General features: G+C 44.7%; 1 protein-coding gene across 1 annotated transcript in view; it reads right to left on the bottom strand.

Annotated features, from left to right (window-relative positions):
- LOC126092678 (dipeptidyl aminopeptidase-like protein 6) overlaps nucleotides 1-26,733 on the bottom strand; it is a gene marked incomplete at its 5' end in the record, with an annotated part of 446,401 nt that overhangs the window by 221,068 nt on the left and 198,600 nt on the right. The window lies entirely within an intron of this gene.

Here is a 26,733-nt window from a genome sequence, read left to right as displayed (position 1 = left end):
ATTTCTACGGAATCCAAACTGATCTTCCCCGAGGTCGGCTTTTATTAGTTTTTCCATTCGTCTGTAAAGAATCCGCGTTAGTGACTTATTAAACTGATAGTTCGGTAATTTTCACATTTGTCAAAACATGCTTTCTTTGGGATTGGAATTATTATATTCTTCTTAAAGTCTGAGGGTATTTCGCCTGTTTCATACATCTTGCTCACCAGATGGTAGAGTTTCGTCAGGACTGGCTCTCCCAAGGCTGTCAGTAGTTCTAATGGAATGTTGTCTACTGGAGGGGCCTTGTTTCGACTCAGGTCTTTCAGTGCTCTGTCAAACTCTTTACGCAGTAACATATCTCCCATTTCATCTTCATCTACATCCTCTTCCATTTCCATAATATTGTCCTCAAGTACATCGACCTTGTATAGACCCTCTATATACTCCTTCCACCTTTCTACTTTCCCTTCTTTGGTTAGAACTTGGTTTCCATCTGAGCTCCTGATATTCATGCGAGTGGTTCTATTTTCTCCAAAGGTCTCTTTAATTTTCCTGTAAGCAGTATCTATTTTACCCCTAGTGAGATAAGCCTCTACATCCTTACATTTGTCCTCTAGCCATCCCTGCCTAGCCTTTTTGCGCTTCCTGTCGATCTCATTTTTGAGACGTTTGTATTCCTTTTTGCCTGCTTCATTTACTGCATTTTTATATTTTCTCCTTTCATCAATTAAATTCAATAGTTCTTCTGTTACCCAAGGGTTTCTACTAGCCCTTGTCTTCTTACCTATTTGATCCTCTGCTGGCTTCACTATTTCATCCCTCAAAGCTACCCATTCTTCTTCTACTGTATTTCTTTCCCCCATTCCTGTCAATTGTTCCCTTATGCTCTCCCTGAAACTCTGTACAACCTCTGGTTCTTTCAGTTTATCCAGGTCCCATCTCCTTAAATTCCCACCTTTTTGCAGTTTCTTCAGTTTTAATCTACAGGTCATAACCAATAGATTGTGGCCAGAGTCCATATCTGCCCCTGGCACTATAAGCATGAAAATTTAATAATGATCGACTACAAATGTCAAATGAATCATACAACAATGCCTAAGGTGTATGTTTGACGTTAAATAAACTGAACTACTCAGTGTGTATGGGTGCACAGGTTTGATACTGTTAATTACGTAAGCCCATCCACCGCGGCAAGGCAATATCACATCGGATGGAAAAAATCGGATTTTATTTATCCTGAGGTCAAAATCCGCATGAAAAGCACTAATCACTTCGATTTTTAATTTTTCTGGGGCCAAAAAGCGCACAAAAAGCAGCAATCAAAATCAAATCGGATAGTTAATTTCCGCGTGACTGCCGCAGTATGCTGTCCACAGTTTTCTGCAACAGGTTGAAATCAACAAACACCATATTCCACAACTGATCGAAGTGTTTCCGGACTCACGTTCAGAACGAGTTGCGCAATGCGTGCCTTCAATACAGCTATGTTTGGAATCGGAACACTGAACACGACATGTTTCAGTTAGCTCCACAGCCAGATGTCACACTGATCAAGATCATGTGTTCGGGACGGCCAGGCTGTAGGGAAATGGCGGCTGATAATTCTGGCATTTCCGAAATGGCCTTCAGCAGCTGCTTAACTGGATCTGTAGTTTGAGGAGGAGCGCCATCTAGCATGAAAATGATCCCATCCACACATCCACGTTGTTAGAGAGCTGGAACGACGTGATTGCGCTAAAGACATTCATAGCGCTTACTACTGACGGTACAGGTAAAGGACTGGAAGCACCTGTCTCTTCGAAAAAATATGGCACTATGATAAATGATGCCGTAAATCAGCACCGCACAGTGACCTTTTCAGGATGTAGTGGTACTGGTTGATTTGCGTGTGGATTTTCCGTTTCCCATATTCGACAATTCTGTGTATTGACATATCGTGTCAGATGGAAGTGGGCTTTGTCTGTCCACAAAGTATTACACGGCCAATCATTGTCCACTTCCATGCGAGCAAGAAATTCTAAAGGAAAGGTCTCTTTTGGTGGGAGGTCAACAGGAAGCAACTCGTGCATTTGGGTAATTTTGAATGGATAGCAAAGAAGGACGTTTCGTAGGATTTTACGCACCACACCCACGGATATGTCCAATGTTCGGGCAATTCTCCGTGCACTACACGTTTGCACACCACCACTCGTCTCCTTCTGCATTGCTGTTGCCACTGCTTCCACTTACGTCGAATCAATTAGTTTCCTCCCTCTACCAGGTTGCACTCCAAAAGAACCCGTCTTTTCGAATTTCTCCAGACCCACGGCAGTCATCGGACCAACGCCTTTTTACAAACCCTTCAGTGCCCGGAACTTCTGCAGAGCGACGTGTCTACTGCCATCATTCTTGTAATACAGCTTCACAAGCAGAGCGCGGCCCTGCTTTGAGATAGTCGTGGCGAACGTCGCGGACACGGAAGGAGGGAAAGCCGTGTACCCAGCGTGTTTGTACCAACTTCGATGGGTCGTACACGTGACAAGAGTTTTCATTTACGTGTTCTAACACATACAGCGCCATCTACTGATCAATTTTCACACTATTTGTTTTCTTCTGCCATAAGGTTTCCCCCTTCTTCGATAATATTCCGTTGCATTTTGACGTCATTCTGACCAGTGGTGTTATCTGACCAGCGTTTTGAAAGTTTAATTACGGAAATAGAAATGAACGTTTGGCGTCATTGGCCGGGAGGCCCGTTGCGGGGCAGGTTCGGCAGCCTCGGTGCAGGTCTTATTACATTCGACGCACCATTGGGCGACTTGTGCGCCGGTGAGGATGAAATGATGATGAAGACAACACAACACCCAGTCCCTGAGCGGAGAAAATCCCTGACCCAGCCGGGAATCGAATCCGGGTCCGTAGGACGGCAATCCGTCACGCTGACCACTCAGCTATCAAGGCGGACAACTTTACATCTTTTTTGGTTTCTGTATTCTAGGTATCTCCTGTACCTTCGACAGGTGAAATATCGAAGCTTGTCTTTTCGGAATTTTTTGGATATTACGTTTGTATTTCTTTCAGAGCATCATGTCGACAAAATAAGCATCAGCATTTCATTGCCTGGACGTTTCAGTTGGAAGGAGGATCATGAAAGGCGCTCCATAGAAAATATGAAAAGAACTGCTTGTATTTAGGGTTGCGAACAAATGCACAATATCGATCGTTAAGATACATCCAATATCGCAGTTCCAATTTTTCGCTGCGGCCAAAAAGGTATGAGTCCGTACGGCCACATGTTCAATTCCCTCCGGGAATGAAAGCGTATAGAGAGCAATCTGAGCAGGTGTCTCTCGGGTAAGGAAAGCCAAGATACGCTGCGCGAGCCTCCAGACATCAGATGACGGACCACATGTGAATCAGTGGACGTCTGTGTCGTTCACGCAATAGTGAACACACAGGGGTTTGTCAGCGAGATGGATGCGGTGCAAGCGTGGCTTGTTGTCTTGTTTTCCACCGATTGTGATATCCCAGGCGGATTGGATGCTGGTGTCGAGGAAGCCTGCATGCATCGCTTTCCGTACTGGACGCCATATCATCTGAGGAAACTTCAGTGGGATTGGGAGGCCGATGCATTTGTATTGCATTGTATACAGTCTTGTTATGGTGTATTTGTGGGAGTGGTATGGAGTGAAGGATATAAACTAATTTCAGAAATAAATCCCGAAAGCGGTAAAAGAAGGTAGAATGTCTGCTAATATGACTGGGGCTGACATGGAGGCCGGCGTACGCTCATGTAAAAGCAATCCGTTGAGACCTGTCGGGGAACAATGCTGGACCTTCAGTCGGGAACTATCAAAAAGCGCTGTAACTCTGTCCAGCACATGGAATAAGCTGACCCGACCACGTCTCTTTATGTCCATCTCTTCAGATATGGTTGGGGGACTCTGCTGTTCGCTCAGGATTTCAAATCAAACTCCTTTCAGCTATCTAATTTCCATATCGAAATCAACCAAATAAAATAACAGTTCGGAAATTAGACGGCTGAAATGTGTTTGATTTTACATCCAACCCCACCACATCCCATGGGAGGGCAAGGGAGATACTCCGAACTTTGAATAACATCCCAGTACAGACTAAGGATCCCATCGCCATCAACATACTATAGGCAAGTGTAGTAGTGACTGGGAACTCATGTATCATGTGAGGGATGCGAGAGGCATGGTAGATATTCACTTACCGTGCGTGCTGTAGAATGTCGAGGGATCGAAGCAGATGATCAATGAGGCCAGCCCTGATCGTTTGAAGGAGACGTCTGCTGTTTGTTGCCACAGAATGACGAAGATCATTCGTAGTATCGATGCCCAGGCAACGGACGGTTGTGGCCACAGAGGAGCAACACATCTCGCAGGTAGGCCCTGACCAGTGAACAGGAACTGCAGTTTCTTCATTGTGTAACTAGAGGATGAGATCGTCAGCACAGGCAGTAGTGGTGTTCGTGGAATGACAGGCCCACCAAGCATTGACGAAGTCCCTGGAGTAGTGATTCTAACGCCAAAGCAAACAGCATCATGGAAAGTGGGCAGACGTGTCAGATGGAGCGCTCGGTCGCTAGAGACGTAGTCAGGCGTCCATTATAGAGTATCCTTGAAGTCACGCCGCTGAACAGGCGCATTGCCACTGTTACCGTATCGGCCAGAAAACCTATGTGCTGGAGGGCAGTTTTCAAAATGATGCAATCGACATTTTCAAGTGCCAATGCACCTGGCAGATGCTGTGACCTGGCAACTACAATCATGTCCCTGTAATGCTAAAGGGGCATTTGAATACTGTTGTCATCGACCAGGTAAATTTGATCAAGGCATGTAATGTATTGTGCTGCCTTTTTCAGTCATGATGCCAACACGTTTCTAGGAAAGTGGCTAGGATCATCACTGTTGGGGACATCAGTTCATGACAGACGGATGTCCAAGTAGGTACCAACAGATTACTGAAACACTTGTAAAGTTCTGGAGGAAGGCCTCAGGTAGAGATGAGTTATTGGTGGCCCCTGCCTTAATAGCGTCTAGGACTTAATCTATGGTTATGTTGTCCTGAAGTTTTTGAGCCATGTCATCTGGTATGGTGTCTATGGTGAGTGCCACCACCTCGTCAATCAATGTTGGGTGGTGTGGGATAGCAGCGTACAGCTGGGTAAAATGGGAATGGGAAGTGTGACCAATGGTGCTCTGCATGGTATATCATCACCTTCCCTCATCGGTGATGTTGTATATGAGAGGTCATCGACAACGTCAGCGCTCTGTGAGGAGGTGGTACATCGATGGCATTTCATGAGGCATATGGTCTTACATGTGGGGTCTTTTCCAAGTGTCATCATATGAGTGAAGTCACTTGCACTTTAGCATGATGCTCTAACACCTGACAGATGGGAGAAAATGCCACTGAAGAACAGTCATGTAGGAATGCTTAATAAGAGTCCATGTTGCTCACTTACCAAACCTTGACATCTCTGCCTTAGCCCATCCGTGCTCTACTAGAGCTGGTTTCATGCAGGGTAGCCACCAAGACACAGTGGATGTGTAGGCGAGGTGACATCGACAGCAGAGGGCCCATGCATCCTCACTGACGCATCGGCAATCAGGTGCAGACAGCTGAGCAACGTTTAATTTCCACAGGCCAAGACAGTGCCACACTAGTTGGTGGGTGAGGGACATACAGATGTAAGCCTTGTAGTCAGAAACAGCCAGAGGCCAAACTTCAGCATATCAAGTGTCGCCAGCAAAGGAATGCATGAGGTAGATATGGTCGAGGTGACTGGACGAATGTGCAGTATAATATTTATCATCAGTCGATGATGACAGAGAGCGCTGCACACAGGAAATGTCATGGGAATTGATCAGTACGTCCTCCTGTGGAGTTGAAGTCCCCACTGAGAAATGTATCATCCAGGGGACACTAAATAATCAGCTGTATCTCATCAGCAACGGAGGTAAGTCGTTCCTGACGCTGGAGCCAGACTGTGCAATGAATTTAGGATGTGGACGCCAAATAGCTTGAGGTTCATAACCCTAGCATTGAGAAGGAATGCTAAATCTTCAGTGGAGAGTGCTGTTCAGAGTAGGATGGCCACTCTGCTACCACTGTCAGAGACATTGGGAGATGTGGGCTGTGAAGCTGGTGGGAATATAGAAATCAGCGACAATCAATTCTTGGAGGAGGACAATGTCGACATCAGCAACGTAAATAGTGTTCCTAACATGGTGAGTTTATTTGGAGCCTGAATAGTCGGCAGATTCATCAACACAGTGTAGCAGTGTTGTGAACATGCTCCCCCTGTCAGCATGGAGGATCCTGTGGAGATGTCAAGCTGGCTTGAAACATCCAATGCAACCAGACTGTGGCCACTATCACTGGGTGGAAGCTGGATAGGGCGCCACCATGAGGCACACCCCACTGTGTGGGCCAGCATCACAGTCTGCTCCATCACTGACAGTGTCAGCCCAGGGGATCGAAACTGTGGTGGCTGTCGAATGCCGTGGCCTTCGAGGGCTATGGGTGGTGACACTGCCATGGTGGGATATGGGGAACCTCTCTCTATGGGGTTGTTGGGCAGGATCGCAAGTGATGTAAAGGATGCACCCCAAATGGAAAATCGGAAGTGGCTACTCTTGTCATTGGGGCATTCAAATGCAGATCACTAATTGGTATCTGGTCCACCACCCATGACGCCGTATGAAGGCGTGTGTCGTTGGACAGCGTTCGACTTTGCTTCTTCCATCTTTGGAAGTGCAGTTTAGTGGTGAAATGTGGTTCTTCTTCATCTGACGTCATTCCCGTTTGAAGGAGAGCAAAGGTAGGTACCACACTCAGTTGGATGTCCATTGCGGTGGTCGAACAGTTGGAGCTCTGGAGAGTTGTAGGTCTCGTCACCGTCAGAGGACATAGTGCAGGTGAGGTGTTGTCGACATCGTCATTCCTGAGGGAAGGGGGGGGGGGAGTACGAGTAGCAGAACAGGCGCATCCTGAAGTGTCACGCCTGGGTTGCACACAGCCTAGGCGTAGGTGTCTGCTAAAGAAATGACCGTCGCTTTAGGAGGTGCATCACTGGTCGTGATGTGGAAGAAGTGGTGACCGATACAATCGGACCTAACATGGCCCTCCTCTCCACATCTTGCACATGTCCACAGTTGGCCATCATACACAACGATGGCTCACACACCATCCCCATCAGCCGATAGCATCGTACGTGTTTGGACAGTCCAGTCTTGATCTGTCAGTCAGCATTTAACATGTGGCATGTCGTGAACGTCTGCCATTTTTCAGCGATATGGCTCACAATGTTGCCGTAAGGTCGGAAGGATTCTACTACCATGTTTTGGAGCATCTCGAAAGGGAGCTCGAACACCTGAATTGTTCGAAGACTGAAGCCAGCATGGTCTATCGTCACTACCTTCACCTCCACAATACGCCTATCGGAGTACTTGAATTTTAGTCCGTAAGCGTGCTGTCGAACTACGTTAGTGCTTGCTTTTTCCGTTGTCACTTTAATGTAGATTAAGCTGCCGGTGATAGAGAAGTGACTACCTATCACTCCTTGTGGGTCCAGGCGTAGCTCTTTGCAAATGAATTGTTCAATTTCATAAGCGCGTGGTCGTGCATGTTCAGCTTGGAATGTAACTTTAAGTCTCTCTCAGCTGTAAGAGTGCTCCATGGGGTACAATATTGATGGATGCTGTACAACACAAATACCGCACCGAGTGAGGTGGAGCAGTGGTTAGCTCACTGGACTCGCATTCGGTAGCACGACGGTTCAAACCCGCATCTGGCCATCCTGTTTTAACTTTTCTACGATTTCTCTACATCGCTTCAGGTAAAAGCCGGGATGGTTCCTTTGAAAGGGCACGGCCGATGTCCTTCCCCATCCTTTCCCAATCCGATGAGACCAATGACCTCACTATTTGGTTCCTCCCCCAAATCAAACATTCAAGCAAATATCGCGACGCGAAAGTAAACAACTCCGTTAGCGGAGCTTTTCCCGACGAGTGAAACAGGTACAGACGCGACCGCGGGCGAAAGTCAACTGTTTGTAGACGAGCCATCAAATACGGACGAGGACTTCTTTTTTTTTCTTCATTGAATTTCGATTCCCTCCGCCCAAGAGGGGGGGGGGGGGGGTTTGGCAGTAGCGTAATATGCTTCTATGCAGCCTACAGAAAAGTTTAAAAACGTTCTGAGAAGAGAAATAAACAACAAAAAGAGGCGGTAAAACGGTGACTGGTTAAAACTGGAACAGGGCGAAAAGTTGCGGAAATTAAAAGATAAAAACAAAGGATTGGTGATGCTGATTAACACACATAATAATTAAACAGGCACAATTAAAAAAACATGGCGACATTCTGGTTTCTGTTCTCAAGAGTTAAAAACACACCTAGTGACAGGATAGTGCCTGTTCACAACACGTAAAAAAGAAAAAAAAAACGGGACGCACAACACTGACACATCAACTTAAACACTGCACTATAAAGTAGACATGAAGGCAGATGGGAGGGGGGGGGGAGGACCCGGACAGGAGAGGGGGCAGGAAGGGGTGGAGGGGAGGAAAAGCAAAAATGAGGGGAGCCGATGGAGGGAAAGGAAACAGGAAAAGAAAAGGAGGGGGAGGGGGGGGGGCAGCGATGAAGACTTGCTCCGTTCCGCAATATACTCGTATAGCGTGCTTCGAGTGTTCTGCGCATGCGTAGATATCAAGTTGACAGACGGACCACATTTCCCGCCGGAAGCGCCCTCGCTGGTGGAACGGCGCAACTCAGCTGTCCCCCAGCATTACCGCTCGTCGCCGCTGTTCGCACACTCTGTCGTCTTCGATTAGAACAAACCGTGGAGATGACGGAGTTCCATGCACTGTCCAGATGTTAGCCACTATCTTCGTTCATCAGTTCTTCCGCCAGGTGTATTTCCAAGAATTCTTTAATAATGGATTCCCAAAAATGTTCCTGTGGTCAAAGTCATAGTTATGTCATGCTCCATTGAATGTCCAGTGGAGATACAGTGTTCAGCAGTAGCAGACTTGCTTCGCTGCAAAGCTGAGTGCAACGTTGACGTTCAGGGCAGCGTTGTTTCAAAGTGCGTATGGACTGCCCTATGTAAGCCATACCATACTGACGAGGCATTTTGTAAATTCCGGCCTTCTGCAATACCAAGTCGTCTTTCACAGATCCCAAAAGATCTGCAATCTTAGACCGTGCACGGAACATCACTTTCACCTGAAATCTACAAAGAATTCTTGTTACTTTTAACGAAATGTTGCCCACAAGATCAATAAAAAATTTGGATTTTGCCATCGTGTTCTCTTTTTTATTCATTTTTTCGTTATTGGTTTTAAATGACAGTCTCCTGTAAATCATCTGAGTAGAATATCCATTTTACGGAACATTGTCTTTATGTGGGCCAGCTCTTCAGGCTAAATACCTTGATCTGAGGTAGTGCGAGCTCTGTGTACGAGTGTTTTAAGCACACTCACAGTTCGCGACGGGTGATGACAACTTGAAACTTGCAAATAAAAATCAGTATGAGTGGGCATACAGTACACTGAATGCCCTAGAGAGCCATCATCCTTTCGTGTAATCAAGATATCGAAGAAAGGTAGTAAACATATTTCTCTATTTCCAAAGTGAATCAAATGTTGTCACGAGTGGAGCCTAGGTGATGAAGAAACAACGTCTGTTTATCTTCTCAATGAGGCTACACTATGGAAGTATTTGTCCATATACCTCCCCAAGATATTTCGTTTAACGATAGGTGATTCAGGCCCCATGCCCAAACCTTGTTTGAACGCTAGAGCTATTTAGGTTGAGTGCCAGCTGCCAGTCTCTTCACCGTACGTCGATCCTCTGGTAGTCTTCCTTCATTTCGCTGCAGTTTTATGACGTTGCGTCTTTCCGATAGACAGCAGTATCGCCTGCGAGCAGCCTCAAAGGGTAGCTACTCGGTTCTCGGTCTGTTATTAACAATAGCTGTCATTGTGTAGTAGGCAGCAGCAAGTGTAAATTACTGCTCGGCATCCCGGGCGCTCGGCTGCTCAGCGAGGCATCCTCGCCGTATTGCTCCGGCCGTGGCCGCCACAGCACCGCCAGCAGCTGCATTCGCGGCGGGCTCTCCAGCCGACACTGCACAAAAGCCCGCCGAGGCCGGCGCGCGCCTCTCGACTAGGAAATGAAAGCGGCCGCTTTTAATATCGGCAGACGGGCCACAGCACCGCCCCAGCCCGGGGAAAGTCTCCGCCCAGCTCTCTCCTTGTATCGCTCTACACTGGAAATGAATTCCTCCTGCCGAATCCATCGCCGCCGCCAGAGAATAGGCGAAAACTTTCGCTCTAGATCTTTTCCGCTCGCGTCGGAAATGAAACTATCGTCGCTGGGGAGGGAGGGAGCGGGATAAACGATGTTTCCGTCTTTGTTTGACGAATAAAGTAGGGAAATTATTCTCGAGAATGATACCAGGCCAACAGGAGTATATTATGTGAAAGCCAAAAGAAGAGAGTTAAAACTACTACAGGCTGAGCGGAAAAAGTCTCAACTCGTAGTGAAATATGTGGGCAAGTCGCAAGAGAACATCCTGTATTCTACTACCAGCGGAAAAGTGCTCCTATCGCAGCACAAAAGGGCTAACACGCTCCTGTTCGAAGCACTATGAATAAAAGGTGGGGTACCAGTGCCTCATTCTACCTTCCTCAGCACTTTTAAAACTTTCACAATAGTTTCGGCATGCGAACATATTCGCACTCTTTTTAGCATGCAACTCACTTCGCACTACCACAAATTCTCCTAACTTTAACTACTTCACACCTACTAGTTCATCGCCGCTGTAAGCCGCTCATACGCGCTCTACTCACTCATTCAGCCCACCTCACTGCCATTATCTCTTTCTGTCTCACTGACTGTCAGAATCTCCTGTGTTACAGTCACAGTTTAGTTTTACGACTGTCACTGTCGCTGTCTCCCTCTTGTTCTCTCTTACCGCCAACACTGTATCTCATTCATTCCGTTGCACTGCTACTGTCTCCTCTCACTCTCACTATCTTTCTCCTTCTCGTTGTCATTGTCGTAGACATTGTTTATCATCATTACTGCCTCTCACCCACTTTCACATTCTCCCTCTCTTTATTCTCCTCCCACTGGCACTGTCTCCTTCACTCTTTTCCTAGCAGTGTTCTGCCGCTGTCAGCTATGCTCTACTGCCACTGTGTCCATTTCTTTCTCTCACACTGCCAGTGTTTCCTTCGCTCTTTCTTTACTACAGCTGCTGTCTACTAACTTCCAGTATTTATTACTTTTTCGTCTCTTTCTCGTGTCCTCTGCCTCATTTCCTCTGAGAATAAGATAAATAAACGTGAATATGTTCGTACGACAAAATTTTTGGAAACATTTTTAAAGGTTCTAGGGAAGGCAGAATAAGGGAGCTGGTACGCCACTTTTCGTCAGGTGTCTTAAATAGGACCATATTCACCTTTTTAGTACTCCAGTAGGAGCATTTTTTCGGTGGTTTCCTCCTTTTCCGTCCTGCTCTAGAGCATATCACTCATATGGAAAGAAATTTATGGATCAATACAATTTTGATAGTTTAGTTTTGTGAAATTGAAATAACGCAAAATTAATCTTACACCTGAGACCCGATTTCATGAGCACAAAAATTTTGCATGTGCTTCAGTACTACAATATGGGTTTCCCGGAGACCTTTTAATTATAACAGAGACGCTTTACAGGGTATTCCTCCGTGTTAGGTCTCTTTAAAACTACATTTTTCGCATCACACCTAATTTTACGTATTTATTTTATGTGTACATGTAGGATAACTTCGAACCTATGTATCTCGGAAGCACGTAGAGGTATCAAGATAATCTTAAAGGTTGTTCAAGATCGGGATCTGAGGAATATATTGTAAAAATTTGCTGTACAAAACAGTCTTGCAGTCCTTGGCTCAGATTTGGTAATCAACCACCATGTTTTGGGAAGTTTCTTCATAACGGATAAAGGTTTTTGGAAACGAGAAGACGGCACTACTCACTAAATCCTTAGAGAATATACCTTTAAAGCTTGAGCAATTTGCTGCTGTTAGTTATGTAGATATCCGCTACTGACGCCGAAGAAATGAGTGAAAAACACATGTTTCGGGAGTTCCCAGGAACCGTCAGTGTACTAAATGGTGCCTCCGTAATTCGCTTAAGGCGCACCGTGGACCACATCTAACATAAAACGAACAAACGAGTTTTCTCCATTTGCCTAAGTTGAAGGAAATGTGTAATATTCAAAATCTGAATCTATACTGTGGGATGACAGCTGTAAGACGATTCTTCTGTCGGATATACAAACGGTCCCTAGCCCAAGAGCCATCATAAACACTTTATTCTACACTCCTATTATCACCAATGGAAGCCGAAGTATGTTCCCAGAAAAAATCATATCTGCATGCGCTGTCCCATGCATTCCGATTTTGGAACTGTCGACTGCTTCAGCAAGGTGGAAAAGAAAGAACACAACTAAGAAACAGGCTACATAACTTTTAAGATTTCTCCATTTCTTCCTTCTCCCTTTCTCCCCTAAGGATTCAATGTCTCATGATTAGCCACGCATTTAACGAAGATATATATCAATCGTTTCATCCACAACCACAATAATTGGATGAATTAAATTAGAAAGTACAATGAGGTCGTTTGGTAACTGGTGATAGAGCGTAGAGACCACTTTCAGGAGGGACTTTCGTGTAAGTGCGACATTCTTCGTGTGGGTTGTAACTGCCATACGACGAATCATCGATATGCCTCCCACCTTGACGCGTTCCCTCTACGAATGATGTAGTGAAACAGAGTGAAATATGTGAAAATAAAGAATCATCTAAAGCAATTGTTATGTACAAAATGTTTGACGTATTTCACAGATAACACCAATATCATTCACATAAGGTACAACGTCGAAATACGTCTCCGCGACGCACACGTGGCAGCATTGCTACTAATGCTACAATTCTGAACAGTTGTATCAAAAAGCGAACAGTGAAGCATCCAGAAGACGTGGTTGGATGTCAATGTAACTTCGAACACGTACACACCATCGGCGGATATGTAAATGATTAGAGCTGCGACTTTCTGTGACAAGTAGAAGGCCACCAGAGTGCGCTAGTGTTGTAAGGTGTATAAAGGGTGTCAAAAGCATCAGATGTTGAGTGATCACCGTGAAGGAAACGAAGATATCATTTACTTTGTGGGAAAGCGTTTTCAGCATGTGACATAGTTTAAAAGGACTTAACTGTGGATCTTCAGAAGTTCGGCTCGTCGAATCGTGCAATATGAAGATTTGTGGGGCATTTGGATGTGACAATAGTTAGGCGTTGGAGTACGTGGGAAGGTGAGGGCACGCATACTCATCGTTGCGGTTCCGATCGTCCATATCTCACCAAACAAAGGAAGATTGCCCTTTTCTGCACCAAGTGCCACGCAACCACATGTGCGCCAGTCTTTCCACAAGTATTGAATTTCTTGCCACATTTTGTGTCATCCTCCACCATCGTATGACAAATAGCAGGAGTAGGAAATCATGATCCCATGCATAGTCTGCCGCTAAGACCACAACACGAACGGCTGTGGTTCGAGTGGTGCCATGACGGAGAATAATGGGCTGCTGACGGCGTTGTATTGTGTTCAGCGAAATCTCGCAGTTCTGCAGTACCATGAATGACAATCGCAGGCGAGTATGGTGGCGACCTGTTGAGGGGCCCCATTCTTCCAGTGTTTCGAAGAGGCACAGTAGTGTTACCCCCTAGCGTTATGATATGAGCCATCGGATATGACGTCAGACCAAGGCAGGTAGTCACTGGGGATGCTCTGTCGGCGCAACGGTATGCCACAGACATTCTGCTTCGTCACGTGTTACTTCTCATACGACAATGTTGTCGCGCCGTTTTTCAATAGGACAATGCTCGTCCACGTATGCACATATCTCTATGAATCGTATGCGTGATACTGAAGTACTACCGGGGCCAGAAAGATCGCCAGAACTGTCCCCGATAGAATATTTTGCAGTAGGGTGTAGTTGAGAGGAGGAAGGAATCGATTCCATTTGGTAGCTGGTAACTGGAAAAGATGCTCTACATATGAAAGCAATCCACAGGTAACTGATATGATTAAATGTTTGATCCTTTGGTCTGACAGTGCAGTCTTACTAACCTACTTGCACGAGGGGTTCGTGTCTTGTAATGATTTAACTGTTGGTGACCATGTGCAGATATCAGGTAAATCCTCCTTACAAACGCTACTGAACACGATAGTAAGGTAAAATTTTCATTGAGAATCAGTTGCTTGAAGTTTATTACAGAATTTTGACAAAGGTGCATCTTTGGTTTACCATCAGCATGTTCACTATCTGTATCTTAGCTCCTAACTGTTGATCAATGGTGTTCTGAAAAAAAGATTAGAAGGAACTCTGTCTGTCACATAAACACACACACACACACACACACACACACACACACACACACACGTCACAAAACAAGAAATAGTAGAGGCAGAACATACCACGACTGCAACTAACCACTCTGGTGATCCTTTTATGAAGGGCCTAAACCGAGGGAAACGATTGGGCGTGCCACAGTCAGAGTTTTGACGGGAAGTTTCATCTCCTGGAAGCGGCTTACATGTCGGCGCATCTCCGGAGGAGACAAACCGCAGTCTTTCACGTAACTCGACTAATGTGTGCGAAAAGAAGAGACAAAAAAAAGAGAGAACAACAGGATTTTGGTGATTTTATACAATCGTGCTTCGAATTTTTAATTGAGCCAGGTCCCCACGACCTGGCTGCTGTGCCAAGACAAGAGGGGTGATCTCAGAGAAACGTCCCTGATGCTTCCATAGGTCAAGCCAATGGCTGCTGCCCTCTACAGTTGGCAACATGTAACTAAGAAATGCCGGAGGAAGGGGAGCAGTATAGTGCTTAGGGGCGTCTGGGGCTAGGCTGTCGAAACTGTAGAGTATCCCTCAGGTTAAAGACCAAAATTGGCATCCTTTTTTTACCGGCCTGAGGCTTCCGGGGCAGGTTTCCCACCCTTATTCACATTACTATCTACTCAAATGAACGTGTTATTAAGGTCGCGCTACATGCAGCGGCAGCAGAAATGAGAAAGAGTTCACAGTTGACTGAAGATGTGCTCTAGCGATCCACAATTCGAACGATGATTACTAAAATGGGTTATCTCGTCAGAGACTGGAAATCAGATTTTGTCCGTTAGGATTTCTTGGGACATAGATATATCGACTGATGCTAAAATGGGAGGCCGTCGTCCCATTGCTGCTTGTAGAGAATGGATTCAGCTCTGTAGTTGTTTATAATGGGGGAGAACTCCAGGAGTTATCGCATTTTAGAAATAAACTTGTAACAGATCTGGAATCGTGTGGAACCATTTGGTAATTATGTTGAAAACTTTAACTGTTGCACATATAATAATAAGATGAATAACTAAGAGTCTGAAACTTCAAATAATGAAGAAAAACCACGGAATCTGAAGAAAGGTGAGCTGGATTACTTTGTAATATGCTATGGACTTTTAATTTTGTGAAGCACAACATGAAGACAGATGAATGTTTGTTTCATTCTTATCATGAAGACCATGATAAGAAAGATGCTAATGACGGTTGCACGTCTCTGTTCCATTACACTGAGTACTTTGTCCCCAAAACCATAAGAGAACTGCAATTTTTCACTGCTGCGTGCAAAGGCCAAAATCGTAGTCTTGATGTTACTGCTTTTAGCAAACGATGGCACATTTGACAAAATCTACCATTATTTCCCCTCTAGAGGGCGCTCTTATCTAGTATGTGATCATGACTTAGTTGTCTCAGAAAGAAAATTACGAATATACCACCAAATATTTATTGTAGATCAGTATATGTTACTTCCCACAGAATCTTGGACTCTATAAAGTGTATGCGACAAAATGAATCGAAATCACGGATTTTAAAACATGGCGGAAAATTTATACAAAAGTGCCAGCATTCCAGCTGAAACATTGAGAAGAGGCCCTGGAAAATAGGACACAGTATAATTTGCTCTCCAGCAGTTTATCTACTTTGAGCACAGCCTAAGAAAAGAAAGGGTAAGCATTTGCCAAGCCCTACATCAGAACACGATGTCCATACCTTTACATTGGTGAAAGCTAGAACATAAGTTCCCAACTACAGATCCACAGTATCAAGTATTTTGTAAACAGTTGAACTCGTGAACTACTACAGAAGTGGATGAAGATGGCTGATAAGTGACTACGCCAATCATATTTTGTAACATACAGGCCGGCCGGTGTGGCCGTGCGGTCTAGGCGCTTCAGTCTGGAACCGCGTGACCGCTACGGTCGCATGTTCGAATCCTGCGTCGGGCATGGATGTGTGTGATGTCCTTAGCTTAGTTAGGTTTAAGCAGTTCTAAGTTCTAGGGGACTGATGACCACAGATGTTAAGTCCCATAGTGCTTAGAGCCACTTGAACCATTTTTTGTAACATGCTTTGTATTCATTTTTGTATAAACATAAGACTGTCTTGTGAAGGAGTGGTCAATCATCTTTCGTAACATGTTTTTTATTCGTTTTCTTATATATTTAGGGCAGCTTTATGAACAACTCCGGAGTTAAAACGCCTGTATTAAGTATGTTCAGTGGTTAAAGTACAAAAGAAACAACAAGTTTCTTATTTAACATTTAAATGTACTTCATAATATGATTGTGTACCATAATAATGGATTTTTCTGTGTAATAGCACACCCAAGATAAACAAATTTATTTCATATTACATTTATTGCTCTTGAAACACTGTGGTTAATTAATTGTAAGTTCTTCCTTAATGTAATCTAAATAAGTGTCCTAAAATACGAGGGCTGTTCAGAAAGTAAGCTCCGATTGATCGCGAAATGGGAACCACAGTGAAAATTAGAAATGTTTTATTTTTAACAGTTAGCTACACCATCCAGCTACTTCTCTACGTAGTTGCCGTTCTGACTAAGACATTTGTCGTAGCGTTGTACCAACTTTCCAATACCCTCATCATAAAAGACAGCCGCCAGTGCTTTCCGCAAATTCTCTACGCTGGCCTACAGCTCGTTTTCTGTGCCAAAATGTTGTATTCATAGGCAGCGGTTCATGTGAGCAGAAATGAAACGCAGGGGGAGTCAATTACGGGCTGTATTGTGGGTAGTCAAACATTTCCAATTGAAAACGATGCAGGAGCATCTTCATTGCCCCTTCAGAATGCGGCTGAGAATATTGCCTTGTAGAAGAAACTGCACGACAGTTATGTAATGTTGGCTGTATAGCTTCAGGCGAAATTTCTCACCAGGTCCTCGTACTTGGCGGGAGACACTATTCTCTAGACAACTTTACGCGATCACTGTGAGCTCAGAAATGAGAGGAGTGACGTGATGCTATCTAGGGTCATACTAGAGACACTGCCCAACACATCTGTGCAAAGCTTTATCGGATTATCATAGTCGTTTCCATTTCGCGATCAATCGGAGCTTACTTTCTGAACAGCCCTCGTATATTTGATTCCTCATTTATTACGGTAAGAGAATAACACCTGGTGGTAAAAATCTCTGAAGGAGCTTCAGATGCTTTGCAAAGTAGATAATACTAGCTTTAGATGTTCCAGAAAATGTCTAGTTCCACATAGTGGGAACAAATTCGCCATGAAGCTGTTAAGAACGTTGTAGAATGTTTTTACGCTCACCTGAATAATTTATCAGTCATGAGTTGTATCCTTTCACAAACAAGCGATTCAACTACTATCTTTAATTTTTATTAAAAATGAAACTCCTCCAGCTGTACTTAAGATTTCATAGTTATTTGGCAACTAGTTTCGACGTTGCGTCAGCGCCATCTTCAGGCCCGTACACTTTGATGATATCAACAGTTGTAACGTAGCCAGCAAAATAACACTTGGCGGACGGAGGAAGGAGAACATAAAAGCAGACTAGCACTGTCAAAGACGGCATTCCTGGCCAAGAGAAGTGTACTTGCATCAAACATAGGTCTTAACTGATGAAACAAATATCTGAGAATGTACATTTGGAGCACAGGATTGTATGGTAGTGAAACATGGACAGCGGAAAAACCGCAACAGAGGAGACTCAAAGCAGTTGAGATGTGATGTTACACACGAATGTTGAAAATTAGGTGGATTGATAAGGTAACGAATGATGCAGTTCTGCTCAGAATTCGAGAGGAGAGGAATATATGGGAAACACTAGAAGGGGCAGAATCATAGGACACCTCCTAAGACATCACAGAATAACTTCCATAGTACTACTAGGAGCTGTAGAGGTTATAAACTGATGAGAAAGACAGAGATTGGAATACATCCAGCAGACAGCTGAGGACGTAGGTTGACACAGGAGAAAAATTCGTGGCGGGCCGCATAAAACCAGTCAGAAGACCGATGACTGAAAAAAAAAATCAACCCATTACGCAAAATACCGGGTGATCAAAAAGTCAGTATAAATTTGAAAACTGAATAAATCACGGAATAATGTAGATAGAGAGGTAAGAATTGACACACATGCTTGGAATGACATGGGGTTTTTTAGAACCGAAGAAATACAAAAGTTCCAAAAAATGTCCGACAGATGGCGCTTCATCTGATCAGAATAGCAATAATTAGCATAACAAAGTAAGACAAAGCAAAGATGATGTTCTTTACAGGAAATGCTCAATATGTCCACCATCACTCCTCAACAATAGCTGTAGTCGACGAATAATGTTGTGAACAGCACTGTAAAACATGCCCGGAGTTATGGTGAGGCATTGGCGTCGGATGTTGTCTTTCAGCATCCCTAGGGATGTCGTTCGATCACGATACACTTGCGACTTCAGGTAATCCAAAAGCCAATAATCGCACGGACTGTGGTCTGGGAACCTGGGAGGCCAAGCATGACGAAAGTGGCGGCTGAGCTCACGATCATCACCAAATCACGCGCGCAAGAGATCTTTCACGCGTCTAGCAATATGGGGTGGAGCGCCATCCTGCATAAACATCGTACGTTCCATCAGGAGCCAAGCTGGGGATGATGCGATTCTGTAACATATCGGCGTACCTCTCACCCGTCACGGTAGCAGTTACAAAACCAGAATCACGCATTTCCTCGAACAAAAAAGGTCCGATAACGGTAGATGTGGTAAACCCAACCCATACCGTGACTTTCTCGTCGTCCAATGGAGTTTCCACGACAGTTCTGGGATTTTCGGCAGCCCAAATTCCGCAGTTGTGGGCGCTGACAGACCCTCGGTCCGTGAAATGAGCTTCGTCGGTCCACAACACGTTACTCAACCAATCGTCATCTTCCGCCATCTTTTGAAACGCCCACATCTCAAATGCCCTCCGCTTCACTAAATCGTCAGGTAACAGTTCATGATGCAGATGGATTTTGTACAGATAGCATCGGAGGGTACGCCTAAGTGCCAACCAAACAGTAGTCTATGGAATGCCGGTGCGACGTGCGACTGCACGAACACTGACTTCCCCATGCATGGACGAATCCGCTACAGTCTCCATTTCTTCCTTAACTGTCTCAGCAGCATTACGCCTTGTGCTCGGTCTGCCACTACGGGGTCTATCGTCTAAACAACCAGTGACTTCGAACTTCGAAATCATTCTCGCCACCGTTGCATTTGTCAACGGACCTTTACCCGTTCGAATCCCCTTGCTATGGCGATAGGATCGTAACGCTGAACTAGTACATTCCCCATTCTGATAATATAGCTTCACTAAAAGCGTCTTTTCAGGTAACGTTTACTTGCTGCTACTGCTGGCGCATCTTTTTCTCTCTCTCATTACAGCTCCTTTCATACACGATTGTCATGCGCAGTCACTGACGTTTTGCTGTCCAGCGCCATCTGTCGGACATTTTGTGAACTTTGTGTTTTTTTTTGCTCTAATAAAATCCCATGTCATTCCAAGTATGTGTGTCAATTTTTACCATTCTATCTACATTATTCCGTGGTTTATTACTTTTTCAAATTTATACTGACTTTTTGATCACCCGGTATTAGTCAGCCCCTTAAAAAAGCACGCTTCCCGCCTGCCAGCGATGTTTGTAGTGTAGAACTGGTAACAGGTGCTCATGTGGTCCATCACCACTAACATAAGTCATGGTAGTTAAGTGGTCCATAAGAGCCATTCGGTTCTACGGTAACAGTACAGTAAGATGGACTGATGTGGAGACGTGGCAGAAAGGAATTATCGTCTTCCGGCGTTCCCATGATCAGAGCCATGGGCGTCCCCAAGCAAAGGCAAGAGGGAAAACTCTCCCCCTCATGGAGTCTGAGGTAGAGTTTTTATTAATTGCTAAATTGTCATGTATTTCTGGAAATAATTATCTCTGGTACTCCCTAGCTGTATGCAAGTGTAACACGATGCATTTGGTGAATACTACATCGTTTGATTGTCAAGTTGTTCTGGAGATACTACACCGTTTTCTTGTTGTATCGGCGGTTTCGGCGTTGTTTTATAGTGTTGTGAGATGTGAGTCTCTACAGAACTTTGTCAAAATACAGTACCCGATCTTTGTCTGTCACTTCTTTCTACAGCAGTTAATGAGCTACAGAAAGGGACAGCTTGAGTACTTAGCACAAAATAAGCTTGGATGCGTTATACCTGACCGAAAACCTGTCACAAATTCCCACGAAACCAGCCCATTCACTTTGGCACATCTTAATCTCAACAGTGAATTTGCATTTTATCTGTCAAGGCAAGCTGCTTCAGTTTTACGAGAAAGAGCAATAGTAGTATACTAAAATAGCTCAGGGAATGTAGCCGTGTGAGGTCGCCAACAACCACCGATATTTCGAAAGGAGCACATCCTGCCAATTTAGAGGCAAAACGGCAGCAAGTATGTGCTGTGCAAGTGACTTTAAAGGTTCAATTTTCAGAGAAACTCAGTGAAGATAATACACACACACGCACACACACTGTAAAGAATGCCTTGCAATTGTGGCATGCCATGTACAGGTCAGACTATCAGGACTGTGTAGGACCAGTGTACGGAGCAGAAACAGTACACACTCTTATAACAGGCTAGCAAATCCACCGTTGCAGAACATTGTCTTGATACCGGTCATCCTATGGAATATAACAACTCGGAAATTCTGGCATGCATTTTCAGCTGTTGGGGTAGTGTTATTAAGGAAGCTGTTGAAATTAAATTAGCATACCCATAAGTTATTTGAAGATTGTAAGCTCCGAGATAAACTAGGGTCTCAACTTGTAGTGTAATGTGAAGAACTCGATTGTGCTAGTCTGCAGGTGTGTTCAACTAGACTTCATCAGCAGGTCCTAACACAGAAAAAAAATTGCGCTCGATGACAGGGATGTTTCAGAATCTAAAACTGTTTGGACGTTCTTAAACCATATGTTTCTTAAAGTATACGGTGCATAACACTGCGTTATGAGTTCTTTAATCCAGTTGCCACAATAACGTGCCAAGCCAGGGAGATGAACATTTTTGCTTGACTCCTAAACTATTGAGAGTTGTTCTATCGACCAATCTGATGGCTGTTTTCGAATGTTTCCTACACCCATATTGATATTAATAACACAAAAAAATGTACTTTGTATACACTTATGAAATATGTTTACCTTTAAGGTACACTCGTAATCTACCTTAAAAAGAATTAGATTGAACAACTATCAAACATTTAAGTTACAATAATCTTTGTGTACTTTTGCAAACTTTGTTTCTTGTTGCACAACACTTATAGTACTGAACTAAGAAGTTGTATAAAATGTGGCTATTGGAACCTTGTCCCTTCTTGGCTAACTTCCTGCGGACGCCCATGACCATAGCGCAAATGAAGCTGCTCGATTTATTAGTCTATAAACGTGGACTGTCCAAAGATTCTACAAAGAAACACGTGCCGCTCGTAGGCATATGATCGTCGAAAAGTACCGGAAACACGAACACGCCTTACCAGAGACAACTGATTTCCAAACCTAACACGAACTGCCTCTGTCAGTGATTGCAGTTTCCTAATGAACATCTAATGCACATTCGGCGTCAGATAAGGGAGACGGGATCACTTTGGCCTTAGGGTCACGATGGCCAGCTGATATTATTTCGTTAAACTGCCGTCAGATTACGCCACCAACCAAGGAGGTTGGTAGCAACAAACTGTCGTCTTCCACAAACAAGTCAGTGCAGTTGACGTATAGAGCTTCTAAGTTTCCTTGTTATTGAAACTAAATTTTGCTTACTCAATATATTTTGCTGTGTATTTTAAGACAATGCACTCACCAAAGAAGAAAATACGACGATTAAACTCCATAGTTTCAGGATTGTTTTGATTTTGTTTACAGAGATAAATGTTTAAAACTTTTTCGTAGGCGAACTAAGATAAATCCAGTTTGCCGATGGGGCACAATGGACAGTGATTTTGCTTTTTATTTCTGTTTATTTTCTTAATTTTCACCGATGTCTTCGTACATAACAGATAGACCTGATCCTAATGCTGCAGTATGTGATTTTGTTGCTGAAGCTGGCCTTCAGTTACTCAAGAACACAGTGGTAGGTCTATGCTGTCAAAACAACTCCTACTGAGCTGAACATCACTTCAGATGACCAACCATACTACCAACGCCTGAAGACGTCCGGCCATCTAACAAACGGCAACTAGGAAAAAGCAATTCTGACAGACAGTGCAGTGAAAGATACGTTACAATGCGAACAACAACCCCCCACAATCAGAAAAGGAAACTCTTCTGACGGAAATATGAATGTTCTATGTAGGAAACTATTATCTAAAATTTTGCGCATGGTCAATTTAAATCACACGTTAATACGCCTCATATAACGCAGTAAGGAAGTAAGCTTTCCTAAGAACGTTCTTCAAGATGAAGAAGATGAGTACGTCCCACGTTTTAGGCGTCTTAAACTATTTTCTAACAGCAGTTCATGTGATGAAAGGATACAATGGACAAGTTGTAAACTGGGAGCACATCCGTCATGTGCTACAAATGAAGTGAATGAACTCTTTTTAAAATGTTTGAACTGTGAAGATCCTATAGAGCACCAGAAGTATGATAAAAGTTGTGGACATTCTTCTCCGTCAAACTGTTATTAGATCAATGATAACACAATGTATGATTGTTGTTTTCGTCACAAACTATCGAAATTTATGTTTAAATAATCTTTGAGTATTAAAGCGTTATATTTTCAATTAAATATCCGTTGTCGTAACTAATTAAATGATAAAATCGTTTGGGCTAACTTGCCCAACTGATGGGCCCACTTACCCAGTGGGTGGGGTAGGTTGGCCCAAGTGGTATTAATACACTGAGTATTTTTTTATGAATAGACTATCAATGAGGAGTCATGATTACTTAATTTTCGAGGTGGTGAGACAATGTACCAATGTCTCCAAATAAAAAGTTCAATGCAAACATTAAAAATACAAGTTGGGAAAACTGAAGAAATAAAAGTGGGCCAACCTGCCCCGGTCTCCCCTACCCTGCGGAAGGCTACTGCTCTCCGTGGCACGTAACGCTGCACGTCTTCAGTGAACCAGAGCACACGCAAACTGGTCAGTAGCTGACATGAAGCGTATAGTGTGCTACGACAGCTCGCGATTTCGCTAGATCAGGGCGGAAGTGGTTCTGTAATGCTTTGGTGGTGGTTTTTGTAGAATGACTTTGGCCCAGTGATTCAGGTTACCGTAGTAGAAAAGTCGGTTTTCATTTCAACATACTTGCTGACGAAGTATCACCCTTTCTTCTGCACCTTTAGGGTGAGTATGCTGTGGACATTCCTGTCTTCGAAGCTGACAGTTGTGTTTACAAATGTTCAAACGTGTGTAAATTTCTAAGGGACCAAAATGCTGAGGTCATCGGACCCTAGTCTTACACTCTACGTAAAGTGACTTATGCTAAGAACAACACACACACCTATGCCCCAGGGAGGACTCGAACCTCCGGTGGGAGGGGCCGCGCTGTCCGTGACATGGCGCCCCAGACCGCTCGGCCACTCCGCGCGGCTGTGGTTACAAGCCTGCACGCATACGCTCCTGGTTGGAAAACACTAAGGCACCCTATAGCATCTCGAATGGCCGGTAAACTACCCTATCTAAACGCTTTAGACAAGAATTTTGGTTTTTGAGGAAGGAAAATTTTTGTTTTTGTGGTAATGCTCTTAGGTGAATGTTCAATGATTTTAGATGCAAGATTTATACAAAAACATGTACTCTTTTCTAAATACACTTTTTATACTTCGCTTCATTTCATGGAGTAAAATAACTAACTACGATGAATCGTGCGTCATGACAAATAAACTGATTATTCAATAATTAACTTGCAAAATAACAATAACAATATTCAGTTATGCAGTGGAATATAGCGAACCAACCACAACCGTGTATTCAGGTGGTCACGAGGTGCTGCGCAGTGATACCTTGACGTCTTGATATTTTCATAGTGGTGCCAAATACACTCCTGGAAATTGAAATAAGAACACCGTGAATTCATTGTCCCAGGAAGGGGAAACTTCATTGACACATTCGTGGGGGCAGATACATCACATGATCACACTGACAGAACCACAGGCACATAGACACAGGCAACAGAGCATGCACAATGTCGGCACCAGTACAGTGTATATCCACCTTTCGCAGCAATGCAGGCTGCTATTCTCCCATGGAGACGATCGTAGAGATGCTGGATGTAGTCCTGTGGAACGGCTTGCCATGCCATTTCCACCTGGCGCCTCAGTTGGACCAGCGTTCGTGCTGGACGTGCAGACCGCGTGAGACGACGCTTCATCCAGTCCCAAACATGCTCAATGGGGGACAGATCCGGAGATCTTGCTGGCCAGGGTAGTTGACTTACACCTTCTAGAGCACGTTGGGTGGCACGGGATACATGCGGACGTGCATTGTCCTGTTGGAACAGCAAGTTCCCTTGCCGGTCTAGGAATGGTAGAACGATGGGTTCGATGACGGTTTGGATGTACCGTGCACTATTCAGTGTCCCCTCGACGATCACCAGTGGTGTACGGCCAGTGTAGGAGATCGCTCCCCACACCATGATGCCGGGTGTTGGCCCTGTGTGCCTCGGTCGTATGCAGTCCTGATTGTGGCGCTCACCTGCACGGCGCCAAACACGCATACGACCATCATTGGCACCAAGGCAGAAGCGACTCTCATCGCTGAAGACGACACGTCTCCATTCGTCCCTCCATTCACGCCTGTCGCGACACCACTGGAGGCGGGCTGCACGATGTTGGGGCGTGAGCGGAAGACGGTCTAACGGTGTGCGGGACCGTAGCCCAGCTTCATGGAGACGGTTGCGAATGGTCCTCGCCGATACCCCAGGAGCAACAGTGTCCCTAATTTGCTGGGAAGTGGCGGTGCGGTCCCCTACAGCACTGCGTAGGATCCTACGGTCTTGGCGTGCATCCGTGCGTCGCTGCGGTCCGGTCCCAGGTCGACGGGCACGTGCACCTTCCGCCGACCACTGGCGACAACATCGATGTACTGTGGAGACCTCACGCCCCACGTGTTGAGCAATTCGGCGGTACGTCCACCCGGCCTCCCGCATGCCCACTATACGCCCTCGCTCAAAGTCCGTCAACTGCACATACGGTTCACGTCCACGCTGTCGCGGCATGCTACCAGTGTTAAAGACTGCTATGGAGCTCCGTTTGCCACGGCAAACTGGCTGACACTGACGGCGGCGGTGCACAAATGCTGCGCAGCTAGCGCCATTCGACGGCCAACACCGCGGTTCCTGGTGTGTCCGCTGTGCCGTGCGTGTGATCATTGCTTGTACAGCCCTCTCGCAGTGTCCGTAGCAAGTATGGTGGGTCTGACACACCGGTGTCAATGTGTTCTTTTTTCCATTTCCAGGAGTGTAGTTGGCAGCACTTGCACGTAATGAAAATGCTGAACATTCACAAACGTGTACCTCAGGTTTCCATTGGGTAGAAATACTTCTGTTGCAGCTAAGATACAGTAAAAGTTAATTTACACAATTGTAACCAGTGGGTCTGAAACGGTTAATCTCATAGAAAATGTCTGATACTATGTGGAATAGTGCGTCAAACGTAGCAGTTAACATTTCTGTAATTGGTAGCAATATGGGATCTAATCATCAATTACTGGCTACAGCTAGACAAGGTACACACAGGGCGTCAGCTGTACAAGTGCAGATATTTGTATTGGTTACTGAGGACAGCGTGCTGAACAACATTACACGAATAATTTCTTCATTTGCAGACTAATAAATGTAGGAGTTAGGAGCAGCATGGTTTTAGGTTGGTTAGTACCTCCAAACAGATGTGGCAAGAGCAAGCTATTAAGGCTTATTTTTCCTCGGGCAGCGGGTCACGTGTTGAAGTGTGGTCACGCAGAAATAAAACATTGAGTCTATACTGAAAGGCGTATTCCACTTAGTGGTGCTGTTATGACTGTGCATAAAACATCAGGTAGTAAATTATATTACGTCTATGCGAGAATACTGTTATACGCAGAGAAAAACGACTAACACACTGAAGTGGGCACGTATTAAGGTACGAATGATCACAGTATGTGCACCAGTCTGGATGAGATGTTTATCCAACAAGTGACACCAAAGTGAAACTAAACTCAAAGTTGTGTGTGAAACTCTATGTCCCTGCATAAAAAAGATTTCACATGCTCAGAATGACATACCATATATATCTGGCCTGCAAAAGTGATTTTATTAGTGGGTACCCAAGAAATGCC

The sequence above is a fragment of the Schistocerca cancellata genome, chromosome 7 (assembly GCF_023864275.1).
Source record: "Schistocerca cancellata isolate TAMUIC-IGC-003103 chromosome 7, iqSchCanc2.1, whole genome shotgun sequence".
In the NCBI taxonomy this organism is placed as follows: domain Eukaryota; kingdom Metazoa; phylum Arthropoda; class Insecta; order Orthoptera; family Acrididae; genus Schistocerca; species Schistocerca cancellata.
This window is presented reverse-complemented; position numbering and strand designations above follow the sequence as displayed.